The sequence below is a fragment of the Osmerus mordax genome, chromosome 13, assembly GCF_038355195.1.
Source record: "Osmerus mordax isolate fOsmMor3 chromosome 13, fOsmMor3.pri, whole genome shotgun sequence".
In the NCBI taxonomy this organism is placed as follows: domain Eukaryota; kingdom Metazoa; phylum Chordata; class Actinopteri; order Osmeriformes; family Osmeridae; genus Osmerus; species Osmerus mordax.
This window is the reverse complement of record NC_090062.1, coordinates 12,376,294-12,395,094: the sequence shown is the minus strand read 5'-3', so window position 1 is coordinate 12,395,094 and position 18,801 is coordinate 12,376,294.

The window sequence follows — 18,801 nt, the reverse complement described above, 5'->3', positions numbered from 1 at the left end:
AATCTAGCATAGGCCTACGGTTTGCAGTGTGGTTCCAGGCTAGTAGGCTATATTATTAATTTGATTGAAAACATATTTTTTAATTAAGCCTATGAACTCATGCACGTAAACGCACAGCCTACCAATGTTGGGTAAATCAATTAAGTAAAATATCACACAAAATAGGTCTCAGCCTTTTCTCACTGCCACACAAAACAATAGCAAAAAACTCTGAGACAACCAACCAGTGTGAAGACAACTGAAAAAAATGGTTGATCGATTTAGAGGAATTTGGTTTCATTAAATTCAGAGTTATATTTTTTCCTTTTTATTTCAACAGCTGCATTTAATTTACCACACCATTGCACATCCTGCAATATAGGATCTGTTCATTTGAGCCCCGCATCCTTTTCCTCGCTCGCTCTCTTCCCCTCCTTGTATTTTATAGCTGGCTAAATTCCACAATATTTACAAGATCTCGATACTAAATGATCCTTGCAAAGGGCTTGGGACCAACACGAAGACAACCCCGCCCAGTGCCGGTTTTTCCTTTGACTGTCACATCTGGCCCCTCGAGCTTTGTTTGCACAGCGCATCAGCTTCCGGATTCTTTTATTACAGAGTTGAATACCTGACTCCATCCACTGTTTATTGACTTAAAGAAAGACAAAAATGCTCGGATCTTATAACAACGTGATTTAATTAGCAATTTGTCTTAGTAAAGAAAGCGACTTAGGTCTACTTAAATAAATAATTAAATAATATGTGTCAATAGCTGCAATGAAAAATCATAACGCGCTCAGTTCTTTTTTTAATGACAATAGGCGTTAGCCCAAGCCAACTGGTCAATTCATTTTAAGAAACACACACCAGACTTTAGCCTATAGCCTATTACCAATTACATTTATTTTTTTTTACCTCTAAAACCTGTTCTGAAAGTCGAAAAACTTCTGCAATCTCTAAATTCCCTCTAGACAATGGCATAAACCCATAAAATATAAACATATTTTATTTTATACTTGGCACCTTTTGATTGTAAAAAATGACAAAATTGTATACATTTAACAAACATGGACTCCATTGCTGACTGGTGGAGTATATGGAAAATCATAAAAAGACAAGGATGTGGAGCAGCTCCTCTTATGTAATAAAACAGGGAAGAGAGAGAGACGGTACAATAAGACATCACTAAGGAACACATGCTTTTCGTTGTGTAACAAACCCTCAAAGAGTGATCCCAATGATGTGTAAGGGTCTCCCCCACCTCCCCGGGCAGCCCACATTTTGGCTAGGTATTGATTGAGCTGTGCAGTATCACAGAAACACTTGAATCTCAGGTGGCAGGAATGTGTAGAATTGATCTCTTCCAGTGTGCCTCCCAGTAGTGTAGCTTGGCTCCCCAACACAGTGCACCACAGGAAGAGAAGAGTGAAACACAATCGTTCCATTCTGAGAGGAGATGCCCCCATCTGCCCAGCTTGCTGTCATGCATCATGTGTCAGAGTCTGATTTTATCCATCCATTATGGACACGTCAGGGCTATATAACTATGGTTATTATAGTTATTGTTTGGTCGGCATGTCCATTCAAAATCCCATGACATTTTATTTTGCTAACATTTCTGCCGTATCATAACCAATCACTTGCTGAATACTAGATTCAGAACAAACCTACCATGGACAATTTTTGGATTAAAATCAAAATGATTTCATGGGGTGAGTTATGGTTTGTGACGATCCTAACTCTGACAATGCACAAACAAGGTGCATTGGCATAAAATCTTAGAGCACTGTAGCTGTAGGTTGGTCTACTGTGCTTCAAACATCATACGTCACAAAACTAAATATTTTGATTTTAATTTTACCTGTCTACTAGTTCAAATTTAAATACAGACCCCCCCCCCACCTCTTTTTCTCTCTATCACACACACACGCATGTACTCACACACACAAATACCAAACATTATGTATTCATGTTTACTTGTGATTATTTTATTATTAGTCCTTATTCATTCTGAGAGTGATGTAGATGTAGATTTACATGTCGCATCATAGTATTGATTTCAGTTTGACTGCATTTCCACAATGTTTTAGAGCTCATGTTTAATTGACCTAAATGGTTTAATGGTCTTTATGTCTAAGACGCTGTAGTGAGGATGGTAGTTCTCAGTTAAGGAGTTTGACTTTAATGTTAGACATGCCTATTCATCATGCACATCATTGATTGTATCTTATCATTTTTTCTCAATGTACAAACTGCAGGTATCCAAAGCATCAAAGTCTTTTTTTTATTTTTTATCTTCTCTATGTAGAGTCTCTAGGTTCCAAGTGATGTTTGGATGAGGCTCTACAGACCTCTCTTTCTGAGTCCAGTGCTGGGCTGTCAGTTCTCCTGAGTCGATACAAACCCTCGCCTGGGGCCTGGACTCCCTACTGAGGCTCCGGCCTGCTGGTGGGAGATCAAAGCCCTGCTGAGAACAATGGTGAGCCATGCTCCACTGTCCCGGGACATACACGGCCACACCTGCACCACAACATACCACATGTCAATCACTCCCAGGTAACAGGGCTACCGTACGGAGGGCCATTGAAGGGTCGCCTGGTGTCACCTCAGAGGGGCGCTGACTGTGGGGTGATATCGGCCCGTTTCATGTTTTTCATGTCAGCTACATATAGTGCTTCTTTGTTTAAGCTTCTCTCTTTCACTCAATCTCTCTCTCTCTCTAACCCCCCCCAGCACACACAGTTTCTGCCATCCCTACCCTTCTCTTCCTGCGGTTCTCATGGCTTGGTTTCCTGTGGAAAATGAAGAGACAGTCTACAGCGTGTACACAGCTGGTTGGGAGACAAGCGGCCCAGATTGTGAGTACAAACACTGAGCAGGGTTTCTCTGCCTCCACGTTCTTCCAGTTATCGAAGAACACCAATCAAAGCCTTCAAGGAAATATCCATCCACCCAACCTAGCACTTTCTACTCCCCTCATGTCTGTTCTCCATTTCACTTTTCCCTTTGGTCTTATGGAGGCTCCAAGATAGTATTTGCATGGTTTGTTTTATGGCACAGTGATCTGGAGACAATCCAAAAGTGAAGGTCGTTTATCTTGCAGTTCATCCGCTCCTTGCCTTTTGTGTGGTGAGAAAGAGAGGCAAAGTCCCGTATTACATTTCATGACCCATTGTGCCAAAGGACTCCGCAGACTAACAGGTGGGAGCCCTAATGTGTGTGCTTCGCCGGGACGACCAGCCAGCCCGGGGGCACTTTGGCTATTCTTTAATAAGGCACTCATGCTTGCAGGACCACCACAATGCTCTGGTCCCCCCCCCCATCCTTCAGGGATGCTAATGAACGTACAGTAAGGGCTTGTCTTACTCACAGTGCCTCTGCTGTCTGTGTGTCCCCCTCTGTTTATCATCGCTACTGAAATTGCGAGGCCGTTTAGGCTGGGCCTTTATTGCAAGTGGGACATTTACTTGTCATTGTGATGCAAATTATTTAAAAGTTAGTGTCTGGGGTGTATCCTTTCAAACCAGGTATGAGACAGGTCTTTTAAAAGAAAACTCCCTACTATTTTGTCATTGTGGAGGAGAAGTGATCTTTGTTGAACAGTTCCTGTGGTTTTGTTTTTGGTGTGCGTGTTTAGATGATGCGTGTTTCTTTTTTTTTTTAATGAATCACATGCACCGACTGCCTATGTTTTATACAGTCCAATGGAGACGGATCATCTTTCTCTCTTTTAAGAGACCAACTTTGAGATTAAGTATCTGATTGTGTTCCTTTCACCATCCGAATTACGGTTGGTAACCCAAGCCAGCACTGTCTGCTAGAGGGCTTAGACACACACAGTCTCGTGGACACTCTCTGTTAATGTCATCTCCCAGGTTAAATTTCCTCATCACAATCTAACCTTAAGTCCTCACAACCCTTGACTTACATTTCTTCTTTCTCACACTGTCGAAGCATGGCTAGCAGGGAAACTATAATCGTACATGTGTACAGCGCAGTATCAACGTTAAAAGAAAAGATATCGACAGCATGTGATCCTCCGTGGAGTGTGAATGAATGTCAGCCTAGCTTTGGAGTCTGACTGTCTGAGAAGACTCCAACCTCTTTGTCAGGTGTGTTTGATTCCATAGGCGCTCCAGCTACATGCCTTGAGTTTATTGAATTTGTCATTTTTGGCCTGGGAGTGAAAAGGGCACCTGTGCTGTGGTGAAGCCCCCCCTCACCCCACTGGCCACATCACACAGTGACAGTTGATGCGCCTGTCCGCCCCTGGAGCTGTTAAAGTTGGGTGAAAACAAACCTTGCTTGTTTTAGCCCTACTCCTGTATGTACTTAATGCATCGGGGGAACAGCTGAGAGGAGATTTACTCGGTGTGTCTGTCATAAAGACCTCCCCTGGCCGTTTGATTGAATGGCCTCTGAGACCATAGTTTGACTAGCAGAGGAAAGGGGAAGTAGACTAGTTTTAGTATTAACTCACAGGAACAGAGGCTCAGTCAACCCTTAGCTTTAGGATGAAGTTAATGAACGGGATCATGAATATTCATTGCCATGTTATGACTGTGTAATGGCTTGTTCTGCCTAGGAGACTGATTGTGGGAAAATGTTTAGGGTTTTGATAAAAGCCCTGATCTTTTCTACAGTGGTTTCTGTGTTCTAGGAGGTTTTGGTCTCATGCACTGGGAATCTAGTGGACCTGGGGTTGGATTCTGGAACCATGCCAGTATCTTTGGCACACCAGTAGCTGTATATTATCGGTGTCCTGGCTGGGCTTGCCTTGTTGTCTAACCAGTAGTGAGTAAAATGGTGTAGTTCCCTTTTGAAAATTGTATGAAAAAGCACTCGGAAAATGATAACACAAAATGTTTTTTTTTTGTGGGCTTTAGTAATACTTCCCACAGCCCCATGTTTGTGGGAAGCTGCATATCCGTGTGTGTTTGTGCTTTACTGTTGGGATGTGCACCTAGCACCTACCCCGTGGTCAGTTTTGTACACCTGTGATGAATGTGAAATATCCCAGATCCTGCAGGTTAATGATTGATAAATCAACCCAGAGCCAAGCTTCTAAATGACCCAGTTCACTTTACCACTGCGTCAAATTAAAGGCAGTGGATTTTAACAGGCTTAAAACTCATTACTTTCCCCTCTGCTAATGAGCCAATTGCTTTGAGAATGGGACATATACTGTATTATCGTTTTGTGTTAAAATAGCATACCTCCTTTCTTACAAAGAGAGATTTTTAGACATGTTTAAATGTATTCTCGTTCAGTCATGCTACAGTCAATGACGTGACTAAACTGAATGATCAGCCTATCCACAGAAGCACTCCTTGAGACCCTGGCCTATTTACTTAATAATCGATCCATATGAAAACAGCAGATTAAATTGACTGAACCTCATATACTTAATCATTGCAGCTACTTGACCAATAGCATTTTTTCAGAATGCCGTGTGTCACAGGCCATCAATATTCCTTTAATCGCTGTTAGTTATTGCTTTATTTTGTTACAACTGCGGATAGCTTGTCTCCAGTGGTCAGTCTGGCCCCCGGGCAACCAAGAGAATGAGATGCTAAATGGTTGCGCAAACAATTTGATTATGCTGTTTAATTCCCGTCATATAGATCCCCCTCAACCACCACCACCACCATCCTCTTGCCTGCTGATGCTCCCGTTTTTCCCAGGCTCTCTGCGGCACAGGGCTGACTTGCCGACTGCACATTAAGCAGGGCTGGAATATTCTCTTCCTCCACCGGAACTACTCAGGACCCAGGAGCCTGTTATTAACCTTCCAGCCGGGGGATTTAGACACACAGTAGTTGAAAATTTGAAAAAACGGTGTTGTCAGTAAGACATTTATTTTTAGAATCCCCACTGAGAATGTCTTGTTACGCCACCATGCATCCAAAAACAACACAGAGACACATGACAGCACTTGATTTCAGAGTGTTAAGCTCAGGTTCAGAGAGTTGTCTCTTGCCTTGTACCTCAGTGTTGAACTTTAATCCTAAACTAAGTCTAAATGGTGAAGTTCTTTGAGACTGTTGAGGGTTAACTGTTACCATCCAAGACAGCCAGACTCTCTGCTCACACAGAAAAATGAGAAGTGAGCGTAGAACTCTCAAGCCACAGTTGCCCAGTTCCCAAAATTAACATTTCAATTCAAAACCAATAATAACACATTGTGAGGCGAGCTGAATGAACCGTGCTGCTAGGGGGAAGGCGATACCTCCTGTTTCTCTGTAAATGAAAAAGCTCCTTCATCCTCCAGTAAAAAGGCCACACAGCCTGAAGTCAGCCAATCAGCCTGGTAACACTGCACAGGCATGACTTGCTGGACAGGACTGCTTCCTATTGCTTTACAATATCCCAGGATCTAGACCCATTTACCAAAGGCAAGCACTGCAGGGAGAAGATTTCTCTCAACTCTCAATACTGTGTGCCCGTATAGCATCAGAAATGCAGTGTTACAGGCTCTTTTATTTTTTAAATTAGTTAACGGTTGCTTTTTTTAATCAACTTTTTACCACAGGTGTCAGCCCATAACATTGCCTAACGTAGGTTTATTGGAGTATAAGTAAATGTGTGTTTCTTACTTCATGTAACGCCTGCAGATATACTAGGTGACAGCAGATCCCAGCCTCTCCAAAGGGCAACAAATGAACACACTGTGTGTTTTTTTTTGGTGCTCTGGCTCACTAAAATGGGATTTGGAGCCAAGCTCTGAGGGTCTGCCAAGAAGGTGTCAGATTAGGCCTCAGCTACACGCTCTCGTCCACCACAGACCAGATTACCCATCTGGGAGGAGAGGGGAAGGGACATGGGGCAATTTCAAGAGCGCACAGTGGCTATTTCTATTGAACCTGAAGGGTTTAGAGGCTATCTTATAGCTGTCTTCACAGAGTGATCCTATGTGTGTTAGTCCTGAGCGATTCTTTAGATGGTCAACTCTGTGTGTGTGTGTGTGTGTGTAGTGTAGATCTTCCCTGGTAGGTTCGGTTCATGTGGCTGATATTTCACTTCTCTCTGCCAGTGCAGGAGGTCTGACATGGCACCACACAGATCAGACGTGTGACAGATCACCTAAAGAGGAAATGAATCACCAACTTCTGAGAAACACACACGCTGCTCCTGTGCCCTCAACTGTACTGTACTCCACGGTTTAGTCAAACAGGTACTCTATAGGAAATCTTTACTGTGGCAAAAGTGGACTGCCTTATTTGAGACTGGATGTTTGTCCTGGAGTGATGACATCACCGTGCACTGCACAGAGATGCGCTACCTCTACTAATAAGGCACCGGTGGGACTGCTGCTCGCTTAGGTTGTCAATGAGTCCGTCTTGATCTGAGGATTAGGCCCGCCGTTCCAATTACAGCCGGGTGCCCTGAGGTTTGTCAGGCATCGATGCCGACGCCCGTCGATGTCCCCGGCGCACGTTCCCTGGGTCCTGCTGAGTGACAGACGCCAGCCCCGTCTGTGCGCCATCAGACACCAATACAATGTGTGCGTATGGGATATGGGATAGCGAGTTTTGGTGAGGATGGCATATGCAAAACAGTTACCTGGAAAACGTGTGGGGTAAGAGTGTGTGTGTGTGTGTGTGTGTGTGGGGAAGGAGGCCACGTCTGTGTGTGTGTGTGTGTGTGGGGGGGGGGTGGCTGCACTCATGGCCATGATGGTACTGTAGGCTATATTAAGTCATTCATTAATAGTGCATGGGGTGTCTTCTCCACATCCTACTGATACTCTAGTCGTCCGACAGCATCTAGCTGATATGAGAGTCTATTATCTCTACGATGACTCAGAGCAGGAGGAGCAGGTTGAGCTCAGTTACCTGACATGGCCTGGCACACCTCACGTCCTCCCTCCTCCCTCTCAGACCTCCGTTCGTTTGCCTATCATCACCTGGGAGGCCAGCGGTGACTTTACACCCGCAGAGAGGCGGGTCATGTGACACAGATGTTAGATACTTAATATTTACCACCTGGTGTTATTTACATGCCATTAAACGTGAGATGGACTGCATGAACTGAAAACCATTCTCTGCAGTAACTTAGTGAGTACTCTAGTGTCAGGTGGATTGAAATATCCCATGGGAAGACATCTTTGTGTCTTAATGAAGAGTAATGACTTTGGAATGAATTTCACCATGTATTTCATAGGGACATGGCTCGTACGGAACCAGTGGATGTAATGCTATCTGAGGGAGATGTTGGAAGGCTGTAATTAAATATGAATGGGAGCGCTGTTGGTTGCCCGGCCAGTTTGTTTGGTTGAGTGCCGGCCTGGGAGGAAAGCTCATCAAATCAGTTTTGTTCATGTCATTCTACACCCTTACAACAGCTCCTGACAGGGAATCTCGGTGGTCCTGTGTGAATGTGGACGGGAAGCACCTGTATTCAGACTTAATGGATTCGAAATAACCCACAGGCCGGGACTTTAATGAGGGCTGGATTAATGAAAAATGCTCCAGCCACCCCCACCCTCACCCCACCTCCCCTCCCGCCGCTTGGCGTTGCATGACAACATTTTCAAATTGCATGCCGGAACAGATAATTCACTTATTCAGAGTAATTGGGTGCTGACCAGGGTTAATATGTTTGGTGTCATTAAATGGAAATGTTCAGTTGTAAGTGGAACTGTATGATACATGGGGGATTTTCTATAGAACTGCCCTGGGTCTACTTTCCCTCTCTACTGCTAGCTGGGCATGTATAGGGTTTTATTTGAGGGAACTCAAGCATGAATTCTGCTAGGGAACGATGGGGACAGTTATATTCACTTCTGTTTGGTGCCCGGTTGAATGAAATGACCTTTAAGATAAAGCGAATCTCTTGAGCAAGTCAGGTGAAGAAAAGGCGGGACAAAGAGGGCAAATGTAGTGAAAGGAAACTTTTTAAATACTGCGGTGAAGGAGGGCTGGTAGCCATGGGGTAGTTAAAGGACTGTTGTTCTCTGTTAACCCCTCTCTACCACAGGGACAATACACCCTAAGAGTACTCGCTCAATGTGGACACTCCTTATTTTGATACCGCACAAGATTGAACACCAGGGAATTGCTTTTCTGAAGCCATGACAGTTTTTTTTTTTACCCCCATAAATAAATGGTCAGAACAAGTCTTGTTATCCATTACTCCAAAATGATTTTGTGTGGAAAATCCACAGACGATGCAGGCGTTTTTTCTCCCTCGACCGGTTAATTAACTTGCTCCTTCAACCTCTATTCAGATGGGAAAGGCCTGTAATTAGTTCCCCAAAAGCTGAGGTGTTTTTTTGGGGATGGGTCAACTCGAATTCCTCCTAACTTATACTGGTGAATGGCCTGCCTCCGTGGCATCAGCAAAAAGACCCATAACCTGAATTCTCCCAGTGATACTAACACTGTAAAACTTAACCGAATGTGAAAACATGTCCAAAAGAAGGACAGTTAAAAGCCAAAGAATGTAGTAATACGGTTGGTTCAGGGAACAACAAAATGAGGCCCTTTGGCTGGTTTTCTGCTTGTTGTTTTGTCTACTTTTCCTGTGTATTTGGGCAATACCACAACTCACCACCACCACCTAAGCCTTACTGCCACCTACAGAGAGGGAAGACTTTCGGCTTGGGGACCTCTGGCATGGAAGTAAATCATACACCCCAGACTGGCGCAACACAAAAAAAGCGGTGTTTGTAAACCTGCCCCCGCGGTTCCGGACATAATTGGCCCTAGAACTGACTGGCTCGGCTTCCTGTCAGCATTATGTCTGTGTTCACACCAACCTAGCTGCTAAGACATTTGTTCTCCTGGAAACATGGCAACTTTTTTGATCTCTGGACTGTGAAAGTAAAGTGCCGCTTACAATGAGAGTTATGTGGGGAGGATTTTTGAGGCCTCGCTGCCGTTTGGAGGAAGCTGTGAGGGGACTTCCAGCTGCCACGCCTGCAAGGGATGAATCAAAATGTATGTTATTGTTTAAAAAAATAATAATAGAATGATATACACCTCTGAAGTTTCATCAGCATAGACCATGTAGGACTATAGTATTTTTATTGGGTCGATTATCCTTTTTATACTTTTACTCAGTTTCATAGTTATAGCTAATGTTTGCTAATAGGGTGAAAAGTCTTTCAGCCTTACTGATTTTTTCAAAGCACAACTTGATTTAAATGTTTGAAACTAAAACACCTCATAGTCAGTAGGCGACACTTGGTATGAATAATTACATGAAATCTTTTCCTGGCCTCGGTGGCATAAACAAGTACAGGTTTTAATGAGGAAGCCCAGATAATGAACAGATTGGGTATGAGAGTGAGGCAGGCAGCTGTGTGGAAACAGATCTAATTTTTATTATCGACACATGCAGGGAATCTGACATCAAAATTGGAAATGTACAAGTGCTATTGCTGACACCTCCACGTGTGGAGAGATGCACTTCCTGTGCAGCTGCCAAACAACACCCCCCAGAAGCCTTAGCTGCTATGCCCTCCACATCAGCACCTCTGTGCCCTGCTAATAAAGCTGCCTGAATATATGGGTGGCTTTCCTGCATTGGAATCTGCTTGATAGTTTCTTGATAGTAGCTGGTAATACATTTTTTGTCTATGAGTTGAAGTAATGGAAAAATACTTGGTCGTAAAGTATGGAGATATACAGTATCTAATTTAAGAGAAGTAGATTGTACTTTCATATTTATTTGATTGACGTCCAAGAAAAATACGGTAATTCATATAAAAACAACAATTTGAGAATGTTTTGGAAAGCTTTTTGCAAACTAAAAGTTAATTTCCAGGCTTAACGATTGATGATTAATTCACCTATAAGATTTGTTTGAAGGTGGTACTGTGTGTGTGTTTTTCTTTTAAAGGAGATTGGAGGCCTTTTGACAGATATCTTACCCAGGTACTTGTCTGGCATGCTCAAGTTGCAGGAACCTAGCCATGTGTGTTAGTAACAGACACTTTATGTACTGCAGAATCAGCCCTCTGCACTGTACTGAAACAACCGAGGACCAGATATGACTGAAACTCTCTCTGCGTGTTCCTCTCGTTTGCAGTCGGTTTAGATTTGTTTGGGATTTTTTCGTAAACCACACACTGATGAACTTCCTGGCCCAGCCGTTTAATTGTGGCTGTTCCATTTTGTGCACATGCTGTGCTCTCTTTTTAAAACCATGTTTACTGGAAGGCGTCCACATATTTGATTGTAATCATACTGCCCTTTTTTTCCAATTTTAGTATTTAATTTATCATGATTTAGATAGAAAATGTACATTTAGTTGGATCTAGTTCCTGCGACTCTTTATTCATCGTAAAATTCTAGAAAATTCTGTTCGTTTTTTCCTCTCAAGTTATTCAAACTGTAATTATTTAAATGTGACACTAATGACACTAATATAGTAATATAAAAATTGTATATGCTTTAATGATAAATGTACAGTTTGAATAATGTTCTGGAGTATGTTTGTTTCTCATAAATAGGTACATTTCTTGAAATAATTAAAATGAAATAAAAATGAATTTATCTGACAAATGTCCCCAACAAGCCTCTTCGCAAAGAGAGATAAGAGCAGAGGGAAAAGCACCTCGATCATAAAAAGCAGCAACTTGGTACAGAATATTGAAAGTGCGTCTCCCCAATGGTTTCCGTTGACAGACAGTTGGTTTTTGCTCTGCCAGTGTGTGGTTGTAATTGAACTGTAAACAACAGCCACCATATTATTATTTACTGCACTATGTGCTCAAAAGCAACAGAGCAAGCGCCCCCCACCATCACCACCACCAATCCCCCAGTCACAGCAACAGTGCCTAAGCCACTTTGACGCGTTATCTAAAAGGCAGTGAAAACAATATATGGCCAGCTCATCCATAAGTCATGTCTTTTATGCAGCTCCAGTGTGCTCCAACAGAATAGGCTTTATGAATGGCAGAAAGTCTGTGAATGATAACGGTCATTAATATGTCTATTGAGGGCCACCACATTCAAGCCACATATCAAATCCCCTTTGAATGAGATCAGTTCCCTCCTGTCAGAGCCCATTAGGTCCGTCCCACAGCACCAGTGGCCAGCTGACAGGGGAGAAACCCTAACCCTGCCTCGTAGCCATTAGCATTAGAAAATGAGCAATCAGCTGGAATGAACTGAACTAGAAGAGGAGGGGGAAAGCCATTTCGACTTGATAGCAATGATACAGGACTGACACACACACACACACACACACACACACAAACATCATACCAAATGAGACACAAGATGTATACAAGTACCAAAGCACACCCAGTGTTTGTGTGCGTGTGCTTGTTTTTTTTACACATTTTAATGTATTTACTAGTTTAAATGTTCGTTTTTTTTTGGTACCATAGTCATGTTTGTCATTTAATTTTATTAAAAAGTATGAATATACATTTTATTTTGTAGGAATTCTATTACATATCCAATGTCCAAAGCCTTATTCGTTCCTTCAAAGATCTTAGAAGTAAAGTAACTAAAATCTCCTTGGATTGTATTTAGAATAGCCCCGTGCTTGAGCCTGCTCAGAGAACATTGTACCTTTCTGTGACTTTGGAAAATAATTGAGTTAAAACACTCAATAAAACATTAATTAGTTTAGCAGTCGAGTGCAGATAACATAGATAAAACCCTATGTAATTCATATTGATTAGAATATGCACATTGAATGTAACCTCTTAAGACAAGTTCTCTTTATTAAATGGACACAAAGCCTAGTTCGTTATGCATACAAAGAAAGATCACTTAAGATTTTATCTTTCACATAAAAAGGTTTGATTGGATTTCTTTCTGAGGAAGCTGCACAATCTATTTTATTCTAGTTTGATTGTATTACCTCTTAATTAGTTTGTATATTGAGTTGAACAGAGTTTATTGATTTTAGCTGCATTCATTTGCATTGCAAAAGTCCTCTTAATCCAATATAATCTCATCCTTAGCCAAACACAGCATTATGCCTCTTTCAGTCACTTCAGTTCTTTTGCATTTTGGTCAATTAGCTTGATTTTTTTGAATTTAGTAAATTGCACCTGAGTGATTTTGAAAAATGTCCCGTAATTTATGTATTTAAAAGTAAAAATCCAGTCAGTGCATTACACTTTGAAAAATGCATTTTACAAACCAAAATATTAAAGCTTGAGATAATGAGTTGTCCCCTGCATTTTCCTGTGGTGGTGGGGGGGTTTAATGCTAGCTTGATCCTCTGAGTGATTGGTGGTTGTAGGGGCTGTGTGTAAATCTGCTTGTGAACACCTGCCGAGACTGCGGAGTCATGTCACACACAAATCAGCACTGGAGGCATCAAAACCCTCATTCCCTCCCTCCCTCCTTCCTTCCTTCTTTCCCACCCAGCCAGCCCAGCCACACAGCGGCAGGCTTAACAATTCCCCGTAATTAACCTCACCTGAACCCTAATGGCCCACCTCTGGGACCAGGGGCCTCGGCTGTGTAAAATTACTGTCACACCAGAGTCAGGGGGCCGCAGGGGCATGTTCAAGAAAGAGAATCGTGTGGAAAAGGGCGGACCCGCAACACTTAATTTTCCGACCCAAATATCAATGAGGAGTACAGGAGATCAGAGGTGGGACCTCCAGGAGCGGGACCCTTTAGTTTCTGTAAAGTTCTCTGAGACGCTGGATGAGCCCTCCTGAACAGCTGCACGTAAACCGCCAAAAAAGCCTGGTGCAGTGTGAGCTCTCTTAAGCACGGACGCATATCCAGTGTGTGCCAGGAGTTTGTCTGGGTTGATCCCAGGGCTTTAGGGAAAGATGGTGTGTGAGTGTTTGTGTGGGTGTGTGTGTCTGTGTAGATGTCTGTCTCGGACGGATATAGCATGCCTGAAGTCATCAGATTGCCCTTTGGACATTAAAGCCAGGTTTCCTGTAACTGAGTTCTCACAGATTGCATGTGTGTGCGTGTGTGGGTTCCTCTGTGCCCGGTGGTTCGAACACACGGACCGGGCAGGGGAGTGAGTCACTGCTGCAAGCCCAGGATCAAACAACCTCAGTTGGGATGTGTTCACCACAAGGCTGGGAGCCTCTGGTCTTTATCAACCCTGCTCGGCTGTGGTGTGGTCCTCTGTCCTATCTTAAGAGGACAACATTGATATGCCATGAATGACAGAGACCACAGAAGGAGTAAAGAAAACCTTTGTTCTTGATGTTCATTACATTATTTTATTTTATTTATAACTAATGTCATAGAAAGGTGTAATTACTCTTCATGCTATCATTTTCTCTGTCAGGGACATCAACTGAATCACATACACAGACACCGACACACAAACATATATGCATCACAAATATTATGCACTGTACTGTATGTAAGTGCCCAGTTGAGACAAGACTGTCATACACTCAAGTATTGAATGCTACGTGACAGATAGAACTCCCCCCCCCCCCCCCCCTTCCTCGCTCTCACCCCCTGGCTCTGTAGCTATGGTTTCCCCTCTGTCATACACCCTGAGCTATCTGCCTGACACTTCTATATAGGATAAAGAGACAGGATGCGGGTGGGACGGGGGGGGGGGGGGGGCAGGCCCATGGCTCAAAGTGCCATCAATGGTTTTTTTTCATTACATGCAAACAAATGTGTCACTCTAATCACCACATGGCTGGCTGTTACTGTAGCGCCAGAGCATTCCCTTTTGTGAGAGCTTGCAGATGATAATCCCACGCTGACAAAGGGCCTTGTGCTGCCAATAGAGGGGCGTGACCAATGTGTTGTACACACATTTCATACTTAATAAGTGTTCTAATGCTTGAGGAAATCATTCACTAGAGCTATTTTGTTCATTCAGCGAATCCTGATCCTTTAATCTCTTTTAACATGAATCTTTGGTCAAGTGCCATGAATTACATACAGTACCTTTCTGAGGAGAGCAAGTTTTCATATTATTGTTGCATTCCACCCGGCTCTGTAGCGGTGGAAACATTTTATTATTGTCTTAAAAGGAAAGAGTGAGGTTCACCACAGATGAAGCAGGCTTTAGTTGCTTGGTAATTAGAGGTTACGACAGTGACATCCCTGTTCCTCAGGTCTGTAGGGCCTGGACTCCTAAAGCTGAGAAGTCCTATCCTCCGCTGTTCACATGCAGACTGACTCCAGCTTTACTGGGCTGTCCAGTCGTAAAGGGGGACGGGTGTCTTGTTACTAAGCTGTAGCCTAGGGCTGCTGTTTGTAAGAGTGACCTTACCAGGTGAAAACCCATTTAATAATGTGTAAAACACATAAAAGACAAAAGGCTTGATTGGAGTCTGTATCTGTACACCACTCCACGTTGTACGGAGTATTGCATTCTCGGTTCTTAAAATGGGTGTTATCCGTACTGCACACTTGACTGAGTGGGTCAGGACTTGGGTCAAACAGAATTGATCCGGAGAGGGTCGGGGAAGGTGATGTAGAGAAGCCTTAGAGAAACAAATTGACCCGCAGCACCCCTCGGAGCAGAGAAATGCCGAGCCGTGACCCTCTTAGCCCTCACTAGCTTCTGTCTCAGCAGGTGTCAGAGTGTCAGTGCCATGAGGGAGACACGCAGGAAGAGACATGGTACTGTTGTGTGGCAGGAATCAGAATCAGACTTGTTCTCCCCGTATTTAAGTTACCTAGTTTCTAACACTTTTGGGAACACTGGATGACACTCATCAAAACACTTACCCTACATGCCTATCAGAGAAGCGTACAAAACCTAAACAAGCACAAAATATGAATAGATTAAGGCGTGGGGGTCCATTCAGCTCTGGCGCATATAGCAGACCTGTAGCTCCTCCCTACACGTGTACATGGCATCCAAATGCATCCATCATCCAGGAGGGGCGACGCGTGCCACAGGCCCATCATGCTGCTCCTTTGAGGGGGCGGGCGTCAGGGAGCACTCATTTGTAACTCTGGGGAATGTGGCACCAGGGTGTCCAGCAGACGGCAGGGTCTCGAGGAATGTCCCACAGTCATATGTTCTCTCCCCCGTCCACAGCAGGCAGCCCTGTCTCAGCCCGACCCTTAACGGGGCTGTAAAAAGCAGACGGCTGTCTGTCTGGCAGCCCTGGTGCTCCATGGACAGGTACGGCACTGCACACACGGGCTGGGGCCTGGGTGAAGGAGAGTTGGAGGGGAAGGGAAGCCTCACAGGCTGAGGACATGGTAGACTGGAAAAGTAGTTTTGGGAAAATGGGAGGAAGCACTGGTTTTAATGTACTTTATTGATTCATAGATGACTACGCTAAATTAAATATTTTTCTTCTTTTTTTTGTTGCTTTGGTCTTTAAAATGTTTGACAGAGAAACTTTCAGTGACTGGCCCAAAATTGTAGAGAAGAAATATACACAATGTAGCATAGTTTATATTTTAAATGTATTTCACCATATATACAGTATATAAGCAATAGGAGTGTTTGTAGGTTTATAATAGCTCATCCTTAGCAATGGCTCTGTATGTTTTTGGACATAGAATTATTTTATGTGCATTTTTCCCGTCTCACTCCTGCTTCAGACAATCCCACTCTTTAGCTGCCTGTCACTACTGTCCCAGTGGAGACTCAGTGATTTATTGACAAGGTAAACAGCTTATGAATGAGGCCTAAGCTTTAGTTATACAGTTTACAGCATGTGAGTAACCACTGGAGGTTTGTATACACACACACTCTCCAGGCTACCGTCAGTCGGATCACAAGGCCGCAGATCACATCATGTTGAGGGGAAATTCCTCATTGCCTTAATTGTAAGCCCCGTAAGATTAATTCTGCGTGTGTTTGGCCAGTGTAAACGTTTCAGTGTGACGCCAAGACATTTTTAAACAAGTTTGGAGCAGTATGAAGAGCAGAGTGGGCTTGTTTACACCAGGAGCTGCTCCGTCGCCACATCGGAGGCCCAGAGACCTGAATAGAATCGAGTTCAAAATAGAGTTATAATAAGATGGAGAACTCCAGCAGCAACAACAGTGGCAAGATTCGGGAGATTGAAAACACTGATTTCATTAAATAGAAATTGACGTTGGACTATTTTTATTATTTCCTGTACTGTTAATTGACGTAATGTAGCATGATAACATTTTACAAGCTTTAGTTTAGTCGTTGTTCAGTTCAGTCTATACTGTAAAAAAAAATCAGTTTCACCAAAATGTCCCTGGACCAAAATAAATTGGATTCGAAGTGTTTTGTGTATTTGCTTTTTCCCAGGTGCATAACATGAAGCAAATCTTAGTGACCTAGTGAATAAGAGTATGTTTAACAGCCCAGGTCTGGACAGTGGAAGCTATTGGCTAATGATTGACCAGTTAGTGCTCCCCTTCCTGTCTTCCTGCAGGGATAAAGGCTCTCTGCCTCCCGAAGGTCTATCATTGAGAAAAATGATAGATAATACTAACATAATACTTGTGTTTAAGTTGACTATCAAGTGTAATAATTATATTTCTTATTTATCCTTATAATGTATCGTTTCATTTATATAAATTTACTTTTATAAGTACTTTTCAAGTATAAAATATAAGTATAAGATTTATTTGATCATTTTATGGCATAACCTTGTAGTTACACTGTGTGCTATATATCGTGTGATTGCATTATGATTATTTATATTTTTAATTGATGTTTGTGTTTGATATTTGTAACAGATAAAGTGTGCAGCTGCTTGTTTACAGTAGTTTATCCAACAGTAAAATTAAATTAATTAATACAAAGAAAGAACTGACTTTTTGAACATATGCTTGAAAGTTGAATATTTCTCGGCTGGCATCTGCAAACGTGTAAATAGAGTGTTGTTTTGTAGCGATGCTGGAGTACGTTCACAGTCTATCGGCGTACAGGCGTCACTGAATTCTTGCACATATTTAAGTACAGCTATTGAAAAAATGGCTCTCTTCCTGTTGTTGTTCTGGGTAGACTGATTTTATTCAAGCCCCAGGAAGTGGAATAATTGAAATGCAGATGTTTTTCACTGTAAACAGCCGTGGTGGATCTGGGGAAGAGAGAGGGTGACAGGAAGAGGGGTGTTTTTTAGCCCCGCTGGGTGCCATACCAAACACATGGTGCAGGTTGGACACTTACCATGGTAGCAGAAAGCTACTGATTATTTGACAAAAAAATACTACCTATATTCAACATGAATTTAAAATGCAAGGACATTTTCCGCGGGTCCGGACATTATGGTTAGATCAACAAGCAAAAACAAATACCTGGTCGCCCCTGCGCAAACACTGCATTTGACTAATGAGCTGTGATGCCGTAGCCTCTCAGGGGAAGAGAGAGGATAGTGGAACTAGTTTTCTCAACCATTTGTGACATTTTGGGGGGAAATGGTAAAGGTTTGTGTTCACAAGAACATGCTTTGTTTGAGTTATTCTATAATTACATATACAAACTGCTAGCATTTGTAGATGGCTTCCTTGAGTGCACAGTTGGGATAGTATTTGTTTTATTCTTTACTGAAATATAATTCCATATGATCAATACAGAGTTCAGGTCAGAGATAATTTGATCATCCACTTATCAATAAATGTTAATTAATTACAATTTATTTTGGACAATGCCAGCTGCCAACAGATGTCCCACATGACTTAACTAGTTTGTGTTGCATTTGCATTTTTTAACACTGTCTTGCAGCTAAAATGTACCAAAGCTAATAGATATGATTCATCAATCAGTAGCCAGAAGACTCCTGGTTTTCGCCAGGCAACTAGAATTGCATTCTTTATTGCTCTTCCTTTGTCTATGTCCACTCCTCCATTTTGTAAAGTGGCCATCAAAAGGTCAGGGAGGTGACGTGAAGTTGTAAAATGGCCCGAGCGGTGCTGACCTATGGCTGCCTGAGCATACGTAATGCAATGTCCAGGCCCGAGGGCC